The following is a 19,352-nucleotide window of genomic DNA, read 5'->3' as shown; positions in this document are numbered from 1 at the left end:
ACTGTTCCTGCACAGAGTTCTGTGCTCGGAAGTGGGCTTCTGCCACTTAGAATTCTGAACACTGCTGCACTTCCCCCATAGCCAAGCTCCCAGAAGCTGGAACCCTAACTGTCCTGCGAGTGCCCAATGTCTCCTACAACCTGACATTAGGAACTTCAGGGGGTGAGTTTAGCTTCCCACAGAAGAGACCCACAGCTCCTGCACAGAGCTCTGTGTCCCGGAGTGGGCTTCTGCCACTTAGAATTCTGAACAGTGTACTTACTCCCACAACCAAGCTGCCATGAAGCTGAAACCCTAGCTGCCCTTAGACTGCCAAACACCCCCTGCAAACTGACATCATGAACTTGGAGGGGTGAGTTTAGCTTTCCACAGAAAAGACCCACCGTTCCTGCACAGAACTCTCGGCCACGGAGTGGGCTGCGAACTGAAAAAAATAAGTTCTGCACAGGACTTCTGCCAGATCCAAGCATCCAAAAGCTGGAACCCTAACTGTCCTGCGAGTGCCCAATGTCTCCTACAACCTGACATTAGGAACTTAGTCGGTGAGCATAGCTTCCCACAGAAGAGAGCCACAGTTCCTGCACAGAGCTCTGTACCCGGGAGTGGGCTTCTGCCACTTAGAATTCTGAACAGTGTACTCACTCCCACAACCAAGCTGCCATGAAGCTGAAACCCTAGCTGCCCTTAGACTGCCAAACACCCCCTGCAAACTGACATCAGGAACTTGGAGGGGTGAGTTTAGCTTTCCACAGAAAAGACCCACAGTTCCTGCACAGAGCTCTGTGTCCCGGAGTGGGCTTCTGCCACTTAGAATTCTGAACAGTGCACATTACTCCCAGAACCAAGCTCCCAGAAGCTGGAACCCTAACTGTCCTGCGAGTGCCCAATGTCTCCTAAAACCTGCCATTAGGAACTTAGGGGGTGAGTATAGCTTCCCACAGAAGAGAACCACTGTTCCTGCACAGAGTTCTTTGCCCGGAAGTGGGCTTCTGCCACTTAGAATTCTGAACACTGCTGCACTTCCCCCATAGCCAAGCTCCCAGAAGCTGGAACCCTAACTGTCCTGCGAGTGCCCAATGTCTCCTACAACCTGACATTAGGAACTTCAGGGGGTGAGTATAGCTACCCACAGAAGAGACCCACAGTTCCTGCACAGAACTCTCGGCAACGGAGTGGGCTGCTAACTGATAATAATAAGTTCAGCACAGGACTTCTGCCAGATCCAATCATCCAGAAGCTGGAACCCTAACTGGCCTTGGAGCGCCAAATGTCTCCTACAACCTGACATTAGGAACTTAGTCGGTGAGTATAGCTTCCCACAGAAAAGACCCACCGTTCCTGCATAGAACTCTCGGCCACGGAGTGGGCTGCTAACTGATAAAAATAAGTTCAGCACAGGACTTCTGCCAGATCCAAGCATCCAGAAGCTGGAACCGTTACTAGCCTTGGAGTGCCAAATGTCTCCTACAGCCTGACATCAGGAACCTGCTGGGGTGAGTTTAGTTTCCCACACAAAAGACCCACAGTTCCTGCACAGAGCTCTGTGTCCCAAAGTGGGCTTCTGCCACTTAGAATTCTGAACAGTGCACATTACTCCCAGAACCAAGCTGTAAGAAGTTGGAACGCTAACTGTCCTTGGAGTGCCCAATGTCTCCTACAACCTGACATTAGGAACTTAGTCGGTAAGTATAGCTTCCCACAGAAAAGACCCACCGTTCCTGCACAGAACTCTCGGCCACGGAGTGGGCTGCTAACTGATAAAAATAAGTTCAGCACAGGACTTCTGCCAGACCCAAGCATCCAGGAGCTGGAACCCTAACTGTCCCTGGAGTGCCCAATGTCTCCTACAACCTGACATTAGGAACTTAGGGGGTGAGTATAGCTTCCCACAGAAGAGAGCCACTGTTCCTGCACAGAGCTCTGTGCCCGGGAGTGGGCTTCTGCCACTTACAATTCTGAACACTGCTGCACTTCTCCCATATCCAAGCTCCCAGAAGCTGGAACGCTAAGTGTCCTGCGAGTGCCCAATGTCTCCTACAACCTGACATTAGGAACTTAGTCGGTGAGAATAGCTTCCCACAGAAGAGAGCCACAGTTCCTGCACAGAGCTCTGTGTCCAGGAGTGGGCTTCTGCCACTTAGAATTCTGAACAGTGTACTTACTCCCACAACCAAGCTGCCATGAAGCTGAAACCCTAGCTGCCCTTAGACTGCCAAACACCCCCTGCAAACTGACATCAGGAACGTGGAGGGGTGAGTTTAGCTTTCCACAGAAAAGACCCACCGTTCCTGCACAGAACTCTCGGCCACAGAGTGGGCTGCGAACTGATAAAAATAAGTTCAGCACAGGACTTCTGCCAAATCCAAGCATCCAGGAGCTGGAACCCTAACTGTCCCTGGAGTGCCCAATGTCTCCTACAACCTGACATTAGGAACTTAGGGGGTGAGTATAGCTTCCCACAGAAGAGAGCCACTGTTCCTGCACAGAGCTCTGTGCCCGGGAGTGGGCTTCTGCCACTTAGAATTCTGAACACTGCTGCACTTCTCCCATAGCCAAGCTCCCAGAAGCTGGAACCCTAACTGTCCTGCGAGTGCCCAATGTCTCCTACAGCCTGACATCAGGAACCTGCTGGGGTGAGTTTAGTTTCCCACAGAAAAGACCCACAGTTCCTGCACAGAGCTCTGTGTCCCAGAGTGGGCTTCTGCCACTTAGAATTCTGAACAGTGCACATTACTCCCAGAACCAAGCTGCCATGAAGCTGGAACCCTAACTGTCCCTGGAGTGCCCAATGTCTCCTACAACCTGACATTAGGAACTTAGGGGGTGAGTATAGCTTCCCACAGAAGAGAGCCACTGTTCCTGCACAGAGCTCTGTGCCCGGGAGTGGGCTTCTGCCACTTAGAATTCTGAACAGTGTACTTACTCCCACAACCAAGCTGCCATGAAGCTGAAACCCTAGCTGCCCTTAGACTGCCAAACACCCCCTTCAAACTGACATCAGGAACTTGGAGGGGTGAGTTTAGCTTTCCACAGAAAAGACCCACCGTTCCTGCACAGAACTCTCGGCCACGGAGTGCGCTGCTAACTGATAAAAATAAGTTCAGCACAGGACTTCTCCTAGATCCAAGCATCCAGAAGCTGGAACCCTTACTGGCCTTGGAGCGCCAAATGTCTCCTACAACCTGACATCAAGAACCTGCTGGGGGGAGTTTAGTTTCCCACAGAAGAGACCCACAGTTCCTGCACAGAGCTCTGTGCCCGGGAGTGGGCTTCTGCCACTTAGAATTCTGAACAGTGCACATTACTCCCAGAACCAAGCTGTCAGAAGCTGGAACCCTAACTGTCCTTGGAGTGCCCAATGTCTCCTAAAACCTGCCATTAGGAACTTAGGGGGTGAGTATAGCTTCCCACAGAAGAGAACCACTGTTCCTGCACAGAGTTCTTTGCCCGGAAGTGGGCTTCTGCCACTTAGAATTCTGAACACTGCTGCACTTCCCCCATAGCCACGCTCCCAGAAGCTGGAACCCTAACTGTCCTGCGAGTGCCCAATGTCTCCTACAACCTGACATTAGGAACATCAGTGGGTGAGTTTAGCTTCCCACAGAAGAGACCCACAGTTCCTGCACAGAACTCTCGGCAACGGAGTGGGCTGCTAACTGATAATAATAAGTTCAGCACAGGACTTCTGCCAGATCCAATCATCCAGAAGCTGGAACCCTAACTGGCCTTGGAGCGCCAAATGTCTCCTACAACCTGACATTAGGAACTTAGTCGGTGAGTATAGCTTCCCACAGAAAAGACCCACAGTTCCTGCACAGAACTCTCGGCCACGGAGTGGGCTGCTAACTGATAAAAATAAGTTCAGCACAGGACTTCTGCCAGATCCAAGCATCCAGAAGCTGGAACCCTTACTAGCCTTGGAGCGCCAAATGTCTCCTACAGCCTGACATCAGGAACCTGCTGGGGGGAGTTTAGTTTCCCACAGAAAAGACCCACAGTTCCTGCACAGAGCTCTGTGTCCCAAAGTGGGCTTCTGCCACTTAGAATTCTGAACAGTGCACATTACTCCCACAACCAAGCTGTCAGAAGCTGGAACCCTAACTGTCCTTGGAGTGCCCAATGTCTCCTACAACCTGACATCAGGAACTTAGTCGGTGAGTATAGCTTCCCACAGAAGAGAGCCGCTGTTCCTGCACAGAGCTCTGTGCCCCGGAGTGGGCTTCTGCCACTTAGAATTCTGAACACTGCTGCACTTCTCCCATAGCCAAGCTCCCAGGAGCTGGAACCCTAACTGTCCTGCGAGTGCCCAATGTCTCCTACGACCTGACATTAGGAACTTAGGGGGGTGAGTTTAGCTTCCCACAGAAGAGAGCCACTGTTCCTGCACAGAGCTCTGTGCCCGGGAGTGGGCTTCTGCCACTTAGAATTCTGAACAGTGTACTTACACCCACAACCAAGCTGCCATGAAGCTGAAACCCTAGCTGCCCTTAGACTGCCAAGCACCCCATGCAAACTGACATCAGGAACTTGGAGGGGTGAGTTTAGTTTCCCACAGAAAAGACCCACCGTTCCTGCACAGAGCTCTGTGCCCGGGAGTGGGCTTCTGCCACTTAGAATTCTGAACAGTGCACATTACTCCCAGAACCAAGCTGTCAGAAGCTGGAACCCTAACTGTCCCTGGAGTGCCCAATGTCTCCTACAACCTGCCATTAGGAACTTAGGGGGTGAGTATAGCTTCCCACAGAAGAGAGCCACTGTTCCTGCACAGAGCTCTGTGCCCGGGAGTGGGCTTCTGCCACTTACAATTCTGAACACTGCTGCACTTCTCCCATATCCAAGCTCCCAGAAGCTGGAACGCTAAGTGTCCTGCGAGTGCCCAATGTCTCCTACAACCTGACATTAGGAACTTAGTCGGTGAGAATAGCTTCCCACAGAAGAGAGCCACAGTTCCTGCACAGAGCTCTGTGTCCAGGAGTGGGCTTCTGCCACTTAGAATTCTGAACAGTGTACTTACTCCCACAACCAAGCTGCCATGAAGCTGAAACCCCAGCTGCCCTTAGACTGCCAAACACCCCCTGCAAACTGACATCAGGAACGTGGAGGGGTGAGTTTAGCTTTCCACAGAAAAGACCCACCGTTCCTGCACAGAACTCTCGGCCACGGAGTGGGCTGCTAACTGATAAAAATAAGTTCAGCACAGGACTTCTGCCAGATCCAAGCATCCAGAAGCTGGAACCCTAACTGTCCCTGGAGTGCCCAATGTCTCCTACAGCCTGACATCAGGAACCTGCTGGGGTGAGTTTAGTTTCCCACAGAAAAGACCCACAGTTCCTGCACAGAGCTCTGTGTCCCGGAGTGGGCTTCTGCCACTTAGAATTCTGAACAGTGCACATTACTCCCACAACCAAGCGGTCAGAAGCTGGAACCCTAACTGTCCTTGGAGTGCCCAATGTCTCCTACAACCTGACATTAGGAACTTAGTCGGTGAGTATAGCTTCCCACAGAAGAGAGCCACTGTTCCTGCACAGAGCTCTGTGTCCAGGAGTGGGCTTCTGCCACTTAGAATTCTGAACAGTGTACTTACTCCCACAACCAAGCTGCCATGAAGCTGAAACGCTAGCTGCCCTTAGACTGCCAAACACCCCCTGCAAACTGACATCAGGAACTTGGAGGGGTGAGTTTAGCTTTCCACAGAAAAGACCCACCGTTCCTGCACAGAACTCTCGGCCACGGAGTGGGCTTCTGCCACTTAGAATTCTGAACACTGCTGCACTTCTCCCATATCCAAGCTCCCAGAAGCTGGAACCCTAACTGTCCTGCGAGTGCCCAATGTCTCCTACAACCTGACATTAGGAACTTAGTCGGTGAGCATAGCTTCCCACAGAAGAGAGCCACAGTTCCTGCACAGAGCTCTGTACCCGGGAGTGGGCTTCTGCCACTTAGAATTCTGAACAGTGTACTTACTCCCACAACCAAGCTGCCATGAAGCTGAAACCCTAGCTGCCCTTAGACTGCCAAACACCCCCTGCAAACTGACATCAGGAACTTGGAGGGGTGAGTTTAGCTTTCCACAGAAAAGACCCACCGTTCCTGCACAGAGCACTCTGCCCCGGAGTGGGCTTCTGCCACTTAGAATTCTGAACACTGCTGCACTTCTCCCATATCCAAGCTGTCAGAAGCTGGAACCCTAACTGTCCTGCGAGTGCCAAACGTCTCCTACAACCTGACATTAGGAACTTCGGGGGGTGAGTTTAGCTTCCCACAGAAGAGACCCACAGCTCCTGCACAGAGCTCTGTGCCCGGGAGTGGGTTTCTGCCACTTAGAATTCTGAACAGTGCACATTACTCCCAGAACCAAGCTGTCAGAAGCTGGAACCCTAACTGTCCTTGGAGTGCCCAATGTCTCCTACAACCTGACATTAGGAACTTCGGGGGGTGAGTTTAGCTTCCCACAGAAGAGAGCCACTGTTCCTGCACAGAGCTCTCTGCCCCAGAGTGGGCTGCTACCTGATAAAATTAGGTTCAGCACAGGACATCTGCCAGATCCAAGCTCCCAGAAGCTGGAACCCTAACTGTCCTTGGAGTGCCAAATCCATCCCATAAACTGACATCAGGAGACTTATGGGGGGAGTTAAGTTTCCCACAGAAAAGACCCACTGTTCCTGCACAGAGCTCTGTGTTCGGGAGTGGGCTTCTGCCACTTAGAATTCTGAACAGTGCACATTACTCCCAGAACCAAGCTCCCAGAAGCTGGAAGCCTGGCTCCCCTTGGACTGCCAAATGGCTCCTTAAAACTGACAATCTGAACCAGAGAGGTATATTTACTTTCCCCAGAAAAGCGGCCACCGTTCCTGCACAGAGCTCTGTGCCCCGGAGTGGGCTTCTGCCACTTTCAATTCGGAACACTGCTGCACTTCTCCCATATCCAAGCTCCCAGAGGCTGGAACCCTAACTGTCCTTGGAGTGCCAAATGTCTCCTACGACCTGACATTAGGAACTTAGGGGGTGAGTTTAGCTTCCCACAGAAGAGACCCATTGTTCCTACACAGAGCTCTCTGCCCTGGAGTGGGCTGCTACCTGATAAAATTAAGTTCAGCACAGGACATCTGCCAGATCCAAGCTCCCAGATCCTGGAACCCTAACTGTCCTTGGAGTGCCAAATCCATCCCATAAACTGACATCAGGAGCCTGCTGGGGTTAGTTTAGGTTCCCACAGAAAAGACCCACCGTTTCTGCACAGAGCTCTGTGTTCGGGAGTGGGCTTCTGCCACTTAGAATTCTGAACAGTGCACATTACTCCCAGAACCAAGCTGCCAGAAGCTGAAACCCTAGCTGCCCTTAGACTGCCAAACACCTTCTGCAAACTGACATCAGGAACTTAGTCGGTGAGTATAGCTTCCCACAGAAGACACCCACCGTTCCTGCACAGAACTCTGTGCCCGGGAGTGGGCTTCTGCCACTTGCAATTCTGAACACTGCTGCACTTTACTCCCAGGTCCAAGCTGTCAGTAGCTGCAACCTTGGCTCCCCTTAGACTGCCAAATGACTGCAACCGAGTTGCACATAGTGAACAGCACAGAAAAAAGAAACAACACGGATGTGAACGTCCAGAAAATCTAACTGTTAAGTAAGAACCATCTGTAAGCATCACTGTTTATTAACTATCGCTACCATTGTCTGTATACAGCTGTATGTTGCTTCTATAAAGACATAAGTGTGTGGAATATATGTGTTCCTAGAGTTAGAATTCAATTTGTTTTGATAAGTTTATGATATGGGGATAAGACATAGAATGCCCTAGGGTGAGTTTATGCCGCTTGTATCCCCAGTCGCTTGTTCTGGACCTTTAAGACTGATTTTGAGAGCTAAGCAAGGAAAGAAAATGGTTGCAGTTTGTTTTAAGAAAACGACTTTCACTCCTCTGAATACCCTCTCTCGTATATTCAGCTCAAGCACAGACAGACTGCAGCACAAAGATGTGCTTTGCTCTTGGTTTCAGCTAGTTAGGGCAGAGAAGTTCCCTCGCTATTTGTTTTCCTTTTTCTTAGGACTGTTTAAACCTGCTGCAGACTGAAAAACCCAGAGCAGCGCCGAGAGCTGGCACCTGCAGCCCACGGGGCCTGCACCTGAGCATTTTATCAACACCAGAACAGCTGATAAGAGACCAAAAGAGCTCAGCTACAGCCCACAGCGAAGACTTTCTGAAGTTACCATCTCGCTTCAAAACAACAAAAAGTTTTATTATTTCATATTATTCATTCTTTATGCTTGTGACCACTTTGTTTGTTAAATAAATAGGTTTTCCCACTTTTCTCCAAAGAAGTTCTTTGCAAAAGCAGTTTAAAAGAATGAGACTGTTTAGGTTTACTTTCCAGAAGAACCCCATTCAAAGGTTTCCTCCCAAATTTACCCTAAACCTCGACAGCAACAAACAAATCAAACTACACAACAAAGAAGTCACAAATAAACTTCAATTAAAAACACCAAAACAAATAATTCCTAACTCAAGAAACCCATAAACCTCAAACCATCAAAACAAAAATACCACTTATAAATACACACAAAACCAAAAAAATCAATGTAACTATAAACAATACCTTTCAAATGATCCATAAGTATAAAACATATACTGCAATCAAACAAGCCAAATAAATTAACCCCTATACTATAATAAACAATAGTCCAATTACAAATATTAGGAAACACAAAAAAATTACCTACATTCCACTACCTCAACCCACCAAAACAAACACTACATACTCACCATGATAAAAGCCACCGCTAAATAAATAACCTCCCCTATACCTCACACTACAGCCACTTCCACCATTGTAAACCTTAGAAAACATTTCCTTTAAAAATACAATATCTCACCAAAAAAAAATATTTCAACAATAAAACTCAGTTCTAAAACAATCTGATCGACATGTAAACTAAGAAACCTACCATGAAATAAATAGACCGTATCCCTTAGCATACACCATCTACAAACAAAATAAAACTACACAAAAAATTATTGAAAACCACCTTAAAACAACTAAACAGAAAAAAACTTTTAAAAATATTAAAATTGCATCTAACAAAACCTCCACCGGCCAGGCTGGCCCTAGGTAATCTGAATCCCTACATACAATAAACAAAAACAAAACCCCAATCGCACGTATCAGAAGCCTATTTTAAAAAAAAAAAAAAAAAAAAAAATGCTACTTAAATTAATTCTACCTCAAATACAAACAAACCCATCCATACAGTTACCTTCCCTCAAAAACCAAATTACAGGCAATAAATAATACCAAAAAATAACATGAAACACTATGTACCACCAAAGAATGCAATATTGAATAAAAGCACCATATAAGTAATAAAGTAATAAAAGCACCGCATAGAAGTACCACTATTTATTAAAATCCCAGGTGAAGGGGGATTCCCCCAGTTTGAACACAGACAATAAAAGGAGTTTCTTTCCTCAATTTAAACTCTTTTGTCCTCAAAACCCCCTTTTTTTTTTTCTAGGGACGCCAGGGAAGGATTGGGAAGACAAAATTGAAAGGGAAAAGGAGAAAAGTCCCCCCTACAAATCCACACCGGCTCACCTGCTCCTGCTGCCCGGCACAAAGGTTTGTCCCTCGGCATCTCCTGAAGCAATACTCCATATCCGAGGGTTCCCCCAAACTCTGTAAGACGAGCTCGCCATCATCCCGTAAGACACTCCAGAGAGCCTCGCAGAAGCTGCTCCCTCCGGCAGCTCCACGCTAGACTGAGCTGAGGCTCCCCGCGTAAGCAGCTCGGGCAGGAGCCACCTGCCCCTCATTATCCTTTACAGCTCACGCCTGCGGCTGCTCTGTCCCCTCGTTATCCTAACAGCTCACGCCTGCAGCTGCTGCCAGCCCGAGGGTGAGGGCGGGGCAGAGGGAACTTGCTGCAGACATTTCACTGTTTGCACCGACACACTGGGGCACCGGGCTTTGCTTGCTAGGGATAAGCAAAAATTAAAGAGTTGACTTTTCTTGTTGTCATCATCCTTGAAGAAAGGAAAAATATATCAGGACTCGTGTGACTTCTCTGTGAACACAAAGTGCAAGGAACTTGGGAGGGGGAGGTCTTAAAACAACACCGGTTTCCTATAGCAGCAGCTGCTTTTGGTGCACACTGAAGCTTCTCTAGGCTTGTTTCAACGCTCTGCAGCAGTTAAGAGAGTACCACCTATTTAGGGGATACTGTAAAAGCTTTAGCTTTTCTAGAGATTTTCTCACCCCTTAAAACTGTATTTTATATTTCTATTTTTGTTACTTATATTTTTCTATTTTTGTATTTATTTAATTTGTGTTGACTTGTTTATTTTTTAAACTATATGAAATCATTTACCTAACACATCAGAACCACAATGAATTAAAATTAAATTAGCCTCGTTTTCTAAGGGGTAAAGATTTAATTTTTATTTAATAATGTTGGTATGTTTTCTCTGTCATTGTTTTTTCTTGGGGGGCAGTGTTTGTAGGGGCTTTTGTTTTGGTTTTTGTTTTTCTGTTTGCTTTGTTTTGGAGTTCTTTGTTAATAAACAAAGAGGTTCAGAGAGGCACAAAATAAAATGTCAACTTTGTTTTATTGCTACCTCTGAAATACAACTCGACACCAAGTTATTGCTGGTAATACTGTGTATGGGTAGAATGAGACCTGTTAAGGGGTTGAAAGGAAAAAAGTGGCAGCATGGTGCTGAATAGCTCCTGCTTTACCAACATGAATTTGGAAAATTTCCTTGGAAATGTGCCCTACAATGTACAAAAACTCCAATTAGGATGGAAAACTGGAAAAAAAAATATATTCTCTTACTAGAATCAGAGAGAGAAAAAACATCAAATAAAAGGAAGAAATAACATCTAAATCCCAGCTTGCCTGGAAAACAAGCTTAGGCATTTCTAATACTGCAAACTTTTGGAACAGTCATCAAGTTGGTGGAAGTTCATGGAACAACAAATTTAAATCTGCTTCCTCTGCTCTAAGTTTAAAGGGAAGTGGAAATTCAACAGGTCCAGCTACTCCTATCCAAGAATGATCTGTGTTTTGTGGGAGTAACAATGCAAAGAAACTCGAATCTTACTTGTATTTGACATCGGAAACTCTCAGCAGAGTTGGGAAGTTTCAGTGGAACAAAAGCACCACACTTCCTGCAATAACAAAATTGGACTCGGCAAGTCAGGAATTTTATTTACACATCCACGGACGAGGAGGGGGATGACACCAGGAATACACTCCAGCTGAAAGCAAGGATTTATTGGAAAAGGCAGGAAATCAAACTGACAGTCTCTGTCCAGTTATGGCCAGGCAATTATCCAGGAGTCAGAAAGAAAAGTGGGAACCTTGGACTGGGATAAGGCCTTCCAGTGGCTTCACTTCCTACTGGCTCTCTCCTTTTTGCCCACAACCTGCAAGAGGAAAAACAACAGGAATAAAGTCTCAAACAGGATGGCCTTGGTCCAGGCAGACTGAAATGCAGCTCCCAGGGAGGGAGGCCAGGCTGTGCCTCGGGGAGCTCCGGGAATCTGGGATTGCCCGTGGGATTCAAGGGCTGGAAAAGCACACCCACCTGCCAGGTTCAGTGCTGGGACAGAGCAAGGCCAGGGCTCAGGGGCAGCAGTTAGAGCTGGGACTGCAGGAGAACACCCCAAACCCGGGTTAAACATCCGGCATGACACGCAGCACGCTCCGGGAGAAACTCGGGCGGGAGAAGCCCCGGGATGCTCCACGTTCCTTGCCCTTGGCAGCTGTGCCAGGGCCTCCCTCAGAATGCTGACCTCACCGTGCAGCTCCTACAAAACAGGAGAACTTATGGGAATCGCCCAGAATCCCTGGACTTCCAGTTATTAAGAACCACAGCTGCAGCGAAAGGTGTACAAACTCTACTGCAAACCAGTAGGTCTGAGGAGACACAGGACTTTATTCCAGAGGTGGCATGTTGGTGTTACTACTTTAAGCTCCTGCCGCTAGAACATATTTGTACCATAAATTCATTATTGAGGCAGCTAAATTGAAATTAGATTTTTTACAGTAAAGTCAGCCAAAAAAGAGAGTCTCAAAAATAGGATATAGGCCGCACAGTTATTCAAAAAAAAAGTTCTCATTCATGAGCATAACCTGCCAGCCTCTCATGTTTTCAGTCCTTACCATTTATTTTTACCAAGGTGATGATTAAAACCTTGTCAAAAGCTCAAAAAAAAAAAAAAAAATCCAGGACAAGGCAGGTGTTTTCCCAAGTACCCTCAGTGTGGAGCTGTGTCAGCCACAAGTGTTTGCTCCCGCAGCCCAGCCCGGAGCAGGCTCCAGCTGCTGCCCAGGGGGGTTACCAAGGGACTCACCTGTTTGAAGCTGTAAACGCAGGTGGCCTGCACTGGAGTGCCAATAAATGTGAAATGTGTGACTCTCACCTTGAATAGCGATCGATCTTCTCAGGGGAGCCCCTCACCCAGGATGGGGGGCTCTGCCACGGATTTCATCCCTCTGCATCTGAAACAAAGTCAGGACAACAGTCAGAGTGCTGCAGGATACCTTGACAGCTCCACACATCTTGTGGCAATCTAGGAATACCCTCTACAGTCTAACCACACCCCACATCACAAATTTCAAGCCCCCAGGACTATTACCCTCGTACCCCTACACCCAGACTGAGCAGCAAGGCAGAGCAGCTCCGGGCCAAACACACACCAACACCCGTGACACAGCACAGGACAAACGAGGGGACACAACAGGGACAGAAAACTCTGGGCAAGAAGAATGACCCTGAGGGTCCAGAGAACTTGGAATGAGATGACCGAGGTGAGACGGAAGGTGAGCTGGCCAGGCTCAGAGAACCCTGCAGGAACAAGATGCCATCGGGATGACTTATCCCAAGAAACACAGAGATGGATGCCCGAGAATCCTACGGTCAGAATCCTCCACCTGTCTTTGCATTCTCACAAGACCTAACCCGCCGGAATGGATCAGGGCGGTGCACGGCTGTCAATACAGCTCAGAACAAGTCCTGAAAAGGCATTGGACTGGATGCTTGTGAAGAGAGATGGATTCTGATGAGTGTCCGAGCAGCTGAGGCAAAGGCACCCGGCTGAGGAGCACAGAGATCAGAAATGCTAAGACTGATGCCAGGGGTTTTGACAGGCCCCTGAAAGGACTAAAGGAAAAGACAAGACACCAAACAGACAGAGTGCACAACAGACAAGTGACACAACACACACCAGGACTGCTCTGCCCTGCACACCTCAGCACCGACATGAAAAATGAGACTTTCCCTTCATGTAGCCTAAGGGGTCACATCTTGGTGCCCCCAACTCCAAATCTGACTTAAAAAACCCCTCCCGGTGATCCCTGCCCTGGCATCCTGCTTTCATCCCCTCTGTGAGCCATCACCCTCCACTTATCTCTCAGGCATCCAGGGAGGCAAATCCCTGCCAGGTCCAAAGAAGGCCGCCTCTGCCTCAGGAAAATTCCTGCTGTCGCTGGGCTGTTGTCTCTTAGTCAGCTACAACAAAGAAAACCAAACATGAATGCGTGATCTTAGCAGCCCATCACCCAAACCCCGACAATTCTGCTACTCACTGTCTCCTAAGCTTGCCTGTGTCCTCGGCCCCGCGCTTCAGCTGCGCTCAGAGGCCAACGCCGGCGTCGCAGGGTCTGCCTGGGTAAAGAGCAGACAAGGTGACGTGGCAGCGCTGGAACTTGAGGGGACCCTCCCTCCTCCTCCTTCTCCTCCCTGACTCACCTCAACTCCTCGGCCGTTATCCAAGCCTACCTGGATGGGGCCTTCACAAGGAGAAGATCAAGGCTCCATCACAGACTCCTGGAATGCTCCCGGAGGGCTCACGGGTGAGGTGACGCGGGTCTGTCGTCCCGTTGGTGAGAGGGGAGCTCGGCCTCCTGCGAGTGGACTCCCTAAAACACACAATAACGGAGGCTTAGAGTTGCACCAGCGAGTGAGGCTTGAACAATAGCAACGGCTTCTGTCCACGAGTCACTGCTCACCTCGCCCACGTCAGCTTGACTGCTGAGATCCGGCTTCACCACCTAAAAATAAAGACAAAGAACAGAGCTGTAACACAGCCATCATTTACACCTCCCCTGCAAACAGAAACAGGGACTGACCTTCTCAGGGGAGCCCCTCACCCAGGATGGGGGGCTCTGCCACAGATTTCATCTCTCTGCATCTGAAAGAAAGTTCGGACAAAAGTCAGAGTGCTGCAGGATACCTTGACAGCTCCAGACATCTTGTGGCAATCTAGGAATACCCTCTACAGGCCTACTACACCCCACATCACAAATTTCAAGCCCCCAGGACTATTACCCTCGTACCCCTACACCCAGACTGAGCAGCAAGGCAGAGCAGCTCCGGGCCAAACACACACCAACACCCGTGACACAGCACAGGACAAACGAGGGGACACAACAGGGACAGAAAACTCTGGCAAGAAGAACGACCCTGAGGGTCCAGAGAACTCGGAATGAGATGACCGAGGTGAGACGGAAGGTGAGCTGGCCAGGCTCAGAGAACCCTGCAGGAACAAGATGCCATCGGGATGACTTATCCCAAGAAACACAGAGATGGATGCCCGAGAATCCTACGGTCAGAATCCTCCACCTGTCTTTGCATTCTCACAAGACCTAACCCGCCGGAATGGATCAGGGCGGTGCACGGCTGTCAGTACAGCTCAGAACAAGACCTGAAAAGGCATCGGACTGGATGCTTGTGAAGAGAGATGGATTCTGATGAGTGTCCGAGCAGCTGAGACAAAGGCACCTGGCTGAGGAGCACAGAGATCAGAAATGCTAAGACTGATGCCAGGGGTTTTGATAGGCCCCTGAAAGGACTAAAGGAAAAGACAAGACACCAAACAGACAGAGTGCACAACAGACAAGTGACACAACACACACCAGGACTGCTCTGCCCTGCACACCTCAGCACCGACATGAAAAATGAGACTTTCCCTTCATGTAGCCTAAGGGGTCACATCTGGGACATCCCCAGCTCCAAACCCGACTCAAAAAATCCCTCCCAGTGATCCCTGCCCTGGTACCCCACTTTCATCCCCTCCCTAGTTCCGAGCCCTCCACTTATCTCTCAGACGTCTGGGGAGGTGAATCCACGCTGGGCCCCAAAGAGGGCCGCCTCTCCTTCAGGGAAATTCCTCCTGTCACTGGGCTGCTGTCTCCTAGTCAGCTACAATAAAGAAAACCAAATATCAAAGCATAATCTTAGCTGCACATCAGCCAAAACCCAGCAGCTCTGCTACTCACCGTCTCTTAAGCAGCACCGGGTCCTCGGGCCCCGTGCGTGCGTCAGCTGAGCTCGGAGGCCGACGCTCGCAGCGCCAAAGCCTTAGAGGCATTACTGGCACCGAGCCCACCCACCGTGGCCTCCATTAGGGCTGTGAGCATCCCCGGTTAGAGCAGGACAGGAACGCAGGGTGGACATCCCCGGTGAACCTCAACCCTGTGGACTCTGCCCCACCACTGTCACTTCCTGCCTGGCCCTAGCTTAGGGTTACTGCCTGCACCTCTCAGGACTTCTGGCCTTGTCTTGCGTTAGGATTGCTGCCGGCAGCTGCTCTCAGGGAAACAGTGTTGGCAGCAGCGCTGTGAGGGCTGGTATACCTGTACTCTGACTTGTATCCTAGGCTGTACCCCCGATTTTCACTGTGTGTTCTCTAGACCTCGAGTCCTTTACTTCTCAAGCCCTCCTTCAGCCTCTGTGTGCCACTGTAAACTCCCCCTGCTGAACCCTACTAACCCTACGCCTTGCAACTGGCATTGCTCCTAATCAGGACACTCCTGGGCCAGGAATCCCCTGCTGCAGCCTAACCCTGTGGACTCTAAAAGAAGGCCAATAATGTGAAGCTCCCTAGAACATGGAGATGGGTCAGAACTGCCCCGCCCAGCAAAGGCTCTGGTGATGCTGAGGAGAAACCCTCACCCTTTACTTTTGAAGGGACCACCCCACTAGGGCCTTCTCTTCTAAGGTAACTTTAAATCACCTCCCGGGACTGAAAAGGTTTTTTCCCTTCTCCTGACCACCAGCCCCAACACTTAGCTTTTGGAACACGAGTGGAACGTCCGTCCTCGACAGAAATGAACATGTCGGCACCGCAGACGTCGACGTGTTCTCAGCATCCGCTTTGGGGCTGCCATATCCAGACTTTGTCTCCGCACCTCCTCGCGCTACCTAGGATCACAAAACAGGAAATGTGACTATCCCCCTCCAGAAGAGTAATCCCCAGGGCTCCTCTGCACCGCTGCCCCAGCTCCCCCTCAGATCTTCACTCCGCTCCAGAGGCTGACAGGAGTGGACCCAGCAAAAGGAAAAAGTAAATGCTGAGCACATCGCTCACCTATGGGTCACCCTGCCTAAAGGGCAACTCACCGGCTCTCTCTATTCCTTAGCACGCCTGGGACAGCAGTGGCACCTGCAAAGAAACAAAAGAAGCAAAAAATCATGCTGAGTTACTGTGAAACAGCAACCTCCCCAGTCTGACTGAAGCATGCCACAAGTATACCTTAATGCTGCACCCATCTGGCCTCTGGGGCCAGCACACCTGGCAAGGGGACAACCTAAAGTAAAAAAAAAAAAGAACAGTGAATGCTTAGAGTTGCACCAGCAAGTGAGACTTGAACAACAGCAACTGCTTCTGTCCACCAGTCACTGCTCACCTTGCCCACGTCAGCTTGACTGCTGAGATCCAGCTCCACCTCTGGGAATTCCTTGCTGTCACCAGACTGCTGTCTCTTAGTCAGGTACCATAGAGAAAACCAAATGCTGATGTACAATCTCAGCAGATCTGTTGGCCGGTCAGTGAGGGGGTCTCCCTGTAATACCAGTGGACCACCTAAAACACACAAACAATAATGGAGGCTTACAGCTGCACCAGAAACACCACTACCCTGACCACACAAATACATGAATACTAGAAAAGAAAAAAACAAAAAATAATGCAGCAAAAAAAGCCAACTCTTATTACTATAAGTCCAACTACCAAATATAATAAAAATAACCCCCATGTCCAATCCCCTCAAAAAACCTTCAAAATATATACCTGCAACCCCCTCAATCCTAAAACTAAAAGATCCATTCAACTATAAACAGCATCTCCCAAATTTTCCATAATTATAGAACACACACTAAAACCAAACAAGCTAAATAAATAAATCCCTGTAATACAATAAACAATAATTGAATTATAAATATTAGAAAACCCTAATAAATTAGCTACATCACACTACCCCAAACCCATCAAAACAAATACTACACACTCACCATAATAAAAACCACCACCAAATAAATAAAAACCTCCTTTACATCTCACACTACAGCCAATTACACCATTGTAAACCTTAGAAAACACACCCTCAAAAAACACTGTATCTCACCAAAAACAATTCAACAAAACTCAGTTCAAAAATACTCTGACCGACATGTAAACTACAAAACCTAACACGAAAAAGAAACCATATCTCTCACCATACACCATCTACAAACAAGATAAAGCTACACAATAAATCATTCAAAGCCACTAAACAGAAAAAATAGCCCTACCCAACTTGAATCCCTACATATCACACACAAAACCCCAATACCACGTATCAGAAGTCTAGCAAAAAAAGCTACTTAAATTAATTCTACCTCAAATACAAACAACCCCTCCAACAAAGTTATCCTCACTCAAAAACCAAATTACACATAACATCAAAAATCAGACAAAACACTACACGCCACCCAAGAGCATAATACTTAATAAAAACCACATAGAAATACCACAACTCATTAAAAATCCAGGTGGAAAGTTTTCTTCAGTTTGAATACTGACAACCACAGAAGAAGAGTTTCTTCACTGAATTTGAACTCCTTTTCTCTCCATAACTCCTTTTATTTCCTGGGAGCACCACAGAGAAATTAGTAAGACAAAGCTGCAAAGAAAAAAAAAATCTCCCCTACAAACCCATGCTGGCTTACCTGCTACTGCTGTCCGGCACAAAGAAACCCCCCACACCCACGTGCTCCTGCAGGCGCTGTAAGAAGCTTTCCCACCACCGCAGAAACCACGCTGAGCTCCTCACGGCCCGATGCCAAAGTGAACTCGGGCTCCTCTATTAAACCGCCCCCGGCTAGAACCGGCCCCTCATTATCCTTTACAGCTCACACTTGTGGCGGCTCTGCTGCCCTCCTCATCCTGACGGTCACACCTGGGGCTGCTCTGTCCCCTCACCATCCTGTGACAGCTCTCACCTGCAGCTGCTGCCAGTCCGAGTGTCGGGGCAGGGGAAGAGGGGACTTGTGCTCATCCCCGGAGAATTCGTTGTCCGCACCTGACGCGCTGGGGCACCGGGCTTTCCTTGATAGGGATAACGACCCCTCTTCTCCTGCACGTGCCCAAGGCTGAAACTGGGATTCCACCTCCTAAATTCCGTATGTGTGAGGGTCATAATCCCCAAGGAAATCCCCCCGCAATCGTTACCCTCCATTTACAATTTTTCCTTTGGAATCGTTGCTAACTTGTCTTTCTGTGCAAGGGTTCCAAACGTTCATTGGGAGTTCAGTAGCCGGGTTGGTTTGTTTATAACTTAGCTGACAATCCCAGGCTAAATCCAAACACCCAGAGATACAGGGAAATATGGAGACAGTTTATAAATATTGCCCAACCCTTACCCTGAATTCTTCATCACACATCCTCGGAGCAGATTTACTCCATCCTTTCTTCCCAGCAGCAGCTCTCCAGCACAAATCTCACTTCTCACAACTGTTTCTTCCCACAAACCAAACAGAAATCTACTACGAGGCGAGGCGGGGAGGGGCGAGGCCGGTCTCGGGGCAGAGCCCCCGGGCCCTCAGGGCGGGCCGGGGGGACCGGAGCAGAGCCCGGGCCGGGTTGGAGCCGGAGCCGGTCTGAGGGCGGAGGCCCCGGGCCCTCAGCGCGGGCCGGGGGGCGGGGGCGGTTCCCACGGCCCGCTGTCCAATCAGCACTGCCGATGCCTCAGCGAGCCCGCCAATCGCGGGGATTCAAAAGGGTGGCGGAAGTAGCTGCTGCTCTATGGGCTCGGTGTGGAACGCCCCGGTGGGGTCCCGGCGCCGTGCACTTGGGACCCGCCCCGCGCCCCTGAAGCCGCGCCCCCGGTACTGCCCGGCCCCGGCTGCCTCCGGGCCCCCCCTCACAGAGCCCCGGCTCCGCCCCGGCTCCGCCCCGACCCCGCCCCTGCTCCACCCCGAGCCCGCCCCGGCTCCGCCCCGAGCCCGCCCCGGCTCCGCCCAGAGCCCGCCCCGGCTCCGCCCCTGCTCCGCCCCGAGCCCGCCCCGGCTCCGCCCCGAGCCCGCCCCGGCT

At 49.5% G+C, this 19,352-nt stretch overlaps 3 long non-coding RNA genes across 6 annotated transcripts in view; all 3 read right to left on the bottom strand.

Annotated features, from left to right (window-relative positions):
• Nucleotides 1–9,845, bottom strand: part of LOC136305474 (uncharacterized) — a 62,407-nt gene extending 52,562 nt beyond the window's left edge. The window contains exon 1 of the long non-coding RNA XR_010725350.1: nt 9,594–9,845. This is a non-coding gene — a long non-coding RNA (uncharacterized lncRNA). The remainder of the gene's footprint in view (nt 1–9,593) is intronic.
• Nucleotides 9,846–11,179: 1,334 nt separating this feature from the next.
• On the bottom strand, nt 11,180–14,430 carry LOC136305472 (uncharacterized). Its single transcript, XR_010725347.1, has 7 exons — nt 14,131–14,430; nt 14,011–14,052; nt 13,751–13,920; nt 13,588–13,666; nt 12,423–13,510; nt 11,585–11,807; nt 11,180–11,423 (listed from the first exon to the last, which is right to left on the bottom strand). It is a non-coding gene; the product is annotated as an uncharacterized lncRNA (long non-coding RNA).
• A 69-nt stretch (nt 14,431–14,499) lies between these two features.
• Nucleotides 14,500–18,947, bottom strand: LOC136305477 (uncharacterized). 4 transcript variants are annotated; one of them, XR_010725355.1, is made up of 6 exons: nt 18,683–18,947; nt 18,263–18,433; nt 16,690–17,909; nt 16,536–16,590; nt 16,403–16,445; nt 14,500–16,204 (listed from the first exon to the last, which is right to left on the bottom strand). It is a non-coding gene; the product is annotated as an uncharacterized lncRNA (long non-coding RNA). The 4 variants fall into 4 exon arrangements; XR_010725354.1 differs by lacking the exon at nt 18,683–18,947 and having other exon boundaries at nt 18,263–18,642; XR_010725353.1 differs by lacking the exons at nt 18,263–18,433; nt 18,683–18,947 and adding an exon at nt 17,990–18,256.
• Nucleotides 18,948–19,352: the final 405 nt, after the last annotated feature.

This window comes from Chamaea fasciata, unplaced genomic scaffold (genome assembly GCF_029207755.1).
Source record: "Chamaea fasciata isolate MVZ Bird 193981 ecotype frontalis unplaced genomic scaffold, bChaFas1.0.hap1 SCAF_431, whole genome shotgun sequence".
NCBI classification, from domain to species: Eukaryota; Metazoa; Chordata; class Aves; order Passeriformes; family Sylviidae; genus Chamaea; species Chamaea fasciata.
The sequence above is the reverse complement of the archived record's forward strand: the minus strand, read 5'-3'. Positions and strand labels throughout refer to the sequence as shown.